Source organism: Notothenia coriiceps, unplaced genomic scaffold (genome assembly GCF_000735185.1).
Source record: "Notothenia coriiceps isolate Sejong01 unplaced genomic scaffold, NC01 NC01_scaffold00024667, whole genome shotgun sequence".
NCBI lineage: Eukaryota > Metazoa > Chordata > Actinopteri > Perciformes > Nototheniidae > Notothenia > Notothenia coriiceps.
The window spans coordinates 9,127,356-9,133,469 of record NW_011357368.1 but is presented as its reverse complement, the minus strand read 5'-3'; the positions used below and the strand labels follow the sequence as shown (position 1 = coordinate 9,133,469).

Genomic DNA, 6,114 nt, shown 5'->3' with positions numbered 1-6,114 from the left:
TTTTAAAAAGGGGAACCACCACCCCGGTCTGCCACTCCTTCGGTACTCCTGAACCCGACAACTCCGCCCTCTATGTTAGAGGCAGAGCTGGAGTATGACGGGGGATCGACACCAATCTCCCGGGGGGAGGTCACTGAGGTCGTCAAACAACTTCACAGTGGCAAAGCCCCGGGGGTGGATGAGATCCGCCCAGAAATGCTGAAGGCTCTGGGTGTTGAGGGACTGTCATGGTTGACACGTCTCATCAACGTTGCGTGGAAGTCGGAAACAGTACCGAAGGAGTGGCAGACCGGGGTGGTGGTTCCCCTTTATCAAGTTTAAAATACCATCTACAAGCTGATGCTGACAGCCTCGCTCCTGCCGCCCACTTGCGGCAGACCACACTTCCACGCTCACCGGCAGGCCCGGGCTGGCCATCGGGAGGACTGGGAGGGTGTGTGTAGGGAGGGTGTGTGTATGTGTGGCGCGAGAGAGCGAGAGAGAACGCGCACACCTTACGTGTATTGTTGTTGTTAGCATCTGGTGCTAGCTAGCTGCGCTAACGGATATAAGGAGCTGTTTCAATGAAAACAGACGAGCGACATTTCGCCGACAACTGCGCCGAGCACTTGACTTTATGCAGGTAGCCAGACATTGGGACATTGTACGAAAAGTCAGCACGGATAGTGCGCGCAACATGATTGCAGCGTCCAGGCAGCTCCCGTTCGAGCATATGCCTTGAGTCAAACATATCCACACACATACACACACGCACGCACACACACACACACACACACACACACACACACACACACACACACACACACACACACACACACACACACACACACACACACACACACACACACACACACTTGTATTATTGTATTGTATGAGAGAGGTTCCAGGTTGAATTGAGGGCGAATATTTGTATTGTTCAGAGGTTGTTGTGTTTAAATTCATGAGAATATTTGTCATTGTTCAAATGATAATAAACAAACATTTGTATAAAGCTTATTTGTCCACTCATATGTTGATAAGAGTATTAAAAACCTGAAAAATATCCCTCTAAGGTACATTTAGAACAGACAAAAAATGTGCGATTAATTTGCGATTAATCGCGATTAACTATGGACATCATGCGATTAATCACGATTAAATATTTTAATCGACTGACAGCCCTAATTATTTTTAAAAAAAACACACATTGTCAACAAGCAGATATAAAGTAAAAGGCCTCACCCTATAGGCTACAGTGTCGTGTGGAAAAACGTATTGGATAATTTTACGTTTTAAATGTTTTATGCAAGTCAAGAAACTGTGCTCTAAACACACATCCTTTACTCAAAATAGTCTTGAACACTTCAAGAAGTTGCAACATGCAGGATAATTATTTTTAAATGACCGAGTTAATCAATTTCATTCCAATTCGTTTAAGCTTTCTATCTAACTAGAAAGGGACCACACCATAAAGTTGGTTGTTTCTAATGCTAGCGCATGAGTGACAAGCCTTAAACGCATAATTGTAATAGGAACAATTATTACAGTGAGAAGAAAATAGCCATGTGTTTTTGCTTTTGAGGCATCATGTGTGGCTTTAGCTAGCATGCAGCATGACAATTCAATACTAACAACCAAACACAGTTTTGTTGTCTAAACTTAATCCATAAAAACAGATCAAAAGCCCAACAAATGTCTTTAATACTTGATGTTTTCATTCAAGAATGTCTGAGTCAGGCCAATTCATCTTCCTGTCAAAAGCATTAAAATGTCTGGCAGCCAAGTCACAGCTGCTTTATTCAAGATAACACATGTCAATTGAAGACTACAATACGATTTCCACATGTTTTCATGCAAGTCTTTAACATCATGTGCTACCCATATACAGACGTTCAGAAAAATCTCTTTCATTTGAGTTGTGCTATTAATATCCATCTCTAGAAGATTAAGATCATATAACAAACTAGAAACACCATTATACAAATGACAAAAAAACTTTTGAACATTAATATATATTTTTTTTTGGCTTCCCGCTTTTTTTCTTAAAGAGAAAAATCCTTTTGCTTTTTAGGGTTTCGTTTTCCTGTAGTGTGTTATACTGGTTTTGTGCGTGTAAATGATCTGCCAAGGCAAACAAGTCCAAACCTGAGGGATTTTCTTTCCCACACAACCCCCAACCCCGCATAAAAGACCTTGATTTGACTCCTTTGTTTACTTCCGTAACAGAGTGACGTCACTATGTAACACTCTTACTTCAATTGGCTAGCGCTCCAACACATTGTATGTGATGCTAAGGGGCGGGACATCTCCAAGCAGTTGACCAGTCACAGCAGAGCCGGCCAGCTAACCAATCAGAGCAAACTGGGCTCTGGTATCAGACAGAGGGTGAAAAGAGGTGCTTCAGCACAGGCAGTATGAGAAAAATAAAGAGCTTTTTGAACATTAAAGCAAGGAAACATGTCACAGTAGGGGCACACAATACAATAATGAAACCTGAAAATGAGCATAAGATGCCCTCTGCTGAGGGTGAATAGCCCACATTGGTTTTAAAGCAATTTTATCTATGGATGTGATCAAACGTTTTCACTTTCACTGATGTATGAGGCGAGACACAAAGTTCTCTGACTGGGCGTTAATTATTTGCTTACATTTAAAGGGCAAAGTCCTTTGAAAATTCCTTTCCAAGTATTGGCTGTAAATCTCTCAAAGTTGCAGCATTGCTTGCTGCAGTGGCACGGAAAGACGCTCCGGTGGCTTTTTTGAAAATCTTTAAAATACTTTGCACTATCTGGTGTCTGTTGCTTATTATTACTGGAATCTGGCACCCTTTAAATCAAAGCTGTGTGGAGCTCAAAAATACGAAAGAGTATTTATACAGAGCGTCTGCTTGCCTGAAGTGCTATGCGGTACCATTATGACTGAAATGCACTTCACCCATGGACCTGATTATAGTAAACACACTCTGTGATTGAAAGAGATGTATGAGTCTTGCGCACGGTATGTCAAGTATAAATATTTGCAACTTTCAGATGCTCTTTGAACATAATCGTACTGGATGCCTTTTTGTGGTGGATGGGGGGGAAAAAAGGGTTACATATAAGTAAAAAAAGTACAAGCGTTTTTTTAACAGTTTTCTCTATTTTACGGGAAATAAGTTTGCTCATTGGAGTAAAATAAACACACGTTTGTTTTCTTCTTATCCCAATTAGCACAAGTCAATAAACAGATGAGTTAGCACGACACCACACATCTGTCAATACATGACATAGTCAGAAAGAAATCAGTTCATCATCCTCATTTCAAAGTGAGACAGCATTCCTCGATGATGGAAAGACCAATACGGCTCTAAAACTGTCAATTTGACAACCTTTTGACGCTCATTTTACAACCGCAAGTTATTTAACTGTCACTCCTAAATGAGGACACTAAGTCATCAGCTATACATCAGCTTCTGAAACCTAACCATGCAAACGTTAGGGCTGTTGCTTAGGCATGTAAGATGGATTTTCAATTAAAAACTTTAATGAAAACCAGAAAGCTGAACAGAAAGTAACAAACCTCCACACAAACAACTGGCGCTGTTAAAGTGACTGTTACATCTGGGAACATTTAGCAACTTCTCATTATGAAAACCACAAGAGACTCACCTGGAAATAACTCCAGAAAGGGAAAGAATAAACAGTTCAAGTGCAAAAAGACCCCAAAAAAGTCCTTTTGTTTTCACTGCAGGCTGAAAATCAGAGTTTTACAAGAAAAACGGATGTAAAAAAAGTATCCAGTCAATGTTTTTGTCCGTTTGGTGTTTGCTGACGAGTTTCCGAAGTCTGTGAACAGGAGAACAGGAGAGGGGATGGAGCGCCTTCTGTGCGTGTGTGTGTGTGTGTGTGTGTGTGTGTGTGTGTGTGTGTGTGTGTGTGTGTGTGTGTGTGTGTGTGTGTGTGTGTGTGTGTGTGTGTGTGGATATGTTGACCCTCTGTTGGTCCTGAAGGCATCTGGATTTCGGATTAACTTCTTTCCCTCTTTCTAGTCCTGTTCTGTAACTGTGCGGTCAGGAATGCTGCTTCTCCATCCCCTCCTACACCTACGCTCCTTCCTTCACCTCCTCCATTCATATTCTCTCCCGCCTTCCCTCTCTGAGACTCCTCATTTCCATTTCACACGGACAATCCTGCTGGAAACATTATCACTTAGCTTTCCTTTTTTTTTTTTAATATAGATTTCAGTCCTTTGTGCGTCTTTTTCCCCCTCTCCCTATCTCTGTTTTGATTCTCTTTTACCTCTCTGCCTGTTTTTCTCTTCACACGCTTTCCAACCCTCCGCCTCCCTCTTCCTCTCTACTCTCCCTCTTGAGGTACATTACAGCTTTTGAATAAAGATTAGCCAATTATTATAAATCGCCTATAGATACGGAGCTGTGCTGGCAGCTACACACATTGACACGTACTTTGAAAAAGTTGGCAGGCAGTCAGTATCATTCATGTGAGCTGCCTGGATAACATTACAGTGAATCAAACAGGATGGGAAGGTATTAACCGTGCAATTGTCCTTTAAACCCTGATACTAAACTTAATACCTGTAGTATTGAAACGATTGAAACCCTGTGGCACCATACCTTGTCTAGGTTTACATATCACTTTGCAGGATTGAAGAAATTATTTTTCATGTTGAAATGTAAAGTCTAGCTTTTCATAACATGATAGATGCCATTGATCTGGTAAATACAATGTGCACGTTAACTGTGTTGACTTTTTGCCGACATTTGGAAACACTTAAGTCACTGACTTGCTCATTTGCTGCCCGAGTCAAACTCTAAACAAATCCATATCAATAGGTTATTTTGTAACAGAGCTCTTTTGTTTATGCCCCCATTTTATTAAGTTTACTGCAGTTGGAGAAGAAAGCGCGAAAATCATTCATGTGCGTTATTCAAGCCAATGCTTGTAAAACATTGAACAAAAGCCTGTTGGTTTACTGTTGAGATAAAGAGTTGTTGGTTTTTTTCTCTTCTTTTTGATCTCACAACCACACCAATATGTCTAACCCTAAACCCAACCCTAACCCTCATGGTTGAGGAAAATTCTATTTTCCTCCTTTAACTAGACATAAAGAGGACATATAATGCACATTTTAAGGTTCATATATCTCTACTGTGACATGTCTCCATGCTTTAATGTTCAAAAAGCTCTTTATTTTTCTCATACTGCCTGCAGTGTTGCCAACTCCATAGTAAGGAAAGTAGCTATTGGCTGTCCGAAAAGTCACCAGAAGTCCCTAAATGACGTCATCGCCTAATTTGCATATCATGCCATGGCGGCTGGAGAGCATGGGAGAGAGGAGTAATGAAAACGTTCCACCCCGTTCAAGGATCAAAACTTTAAACCACCAGAGTAAATCCAGACGACAGTAGATCAAAAATATCTTTATTAGAAAAAGTAGAAAGTAGAAATAGTTTTAGTAGTTTTTAATAGAAATCTCCCTTACAATAAAGGCAGTAGCCTATGCCTGTTTGTCATCTCCAATAAATGGCTTCAACCATCCAACTCAGGGTTTGATTCCCACTCCTTTCTATACTTTTGTGAATACAGTTTAGACTCTGACATGATGACCTACGTGGATGTTTAGCTTGTCACAGAGAGGTACACACAAAGTGGACGAGGTGATGTGTAGTGATGTGTCGGTCGTGAACGAGCGAGCCGGCTCGTTCGCGTTTTGTTGTTGTTATGATGATCTCCGTGCTACGGGTGCTCCGTGCATGCATGCAGTGACATGTAGCCTAATATCCAAGGATTAGAGACTGTGTTGGGTGCTGCTGTTTTGAGCATTGCAATATATTTATTTTCATTATGTTATTTATTTATGATTATTTTTAGGCTCAGCAAAGATTTGTTGTCAGATTCTATAGGTGTTGGCTATCTGCTTTCTTTTTGCGTGGTTCTACAATCAGAGAGTTACAAGGGTCTGTAAATGCAATGAAAACAATTGGCCACAGCAAATCATGTAGCCTATATTAAAAATGTAATTTTTACTTTTGAATACTTCAGTACAAAGGATGTATTGAATAATTTAAGTGATAGGCTATATGTGTACACATAAATCATTAGTCAAAACAGGAATACATTTGATTGAATTATAAAA

General features: G+C 40.5%; 1 protein-coding gene across 1 annotated transcript in view; it reads right to left on the bottom strand.

Moving 5' to 3' along the window:
- The window catches only part of LOC104955358 (matrix-remodeling-associated protein 5), a 29,683-nt gene extending 25,827 nt beyond the window's left edge, over positions 1-3,856 (bottom strand). The window contains exon 1 of the mRNA XM_010782688.1: positions 3,627-3,856. The gene's annotated coding sequence lies outside the window, so the exon portion shown is untranslated. The remainder of the gene's footprint in view (positions 1-3,626) is intronic.
- Positions 3,857-6,114: the final 2,258 nt, after the last annotated feature.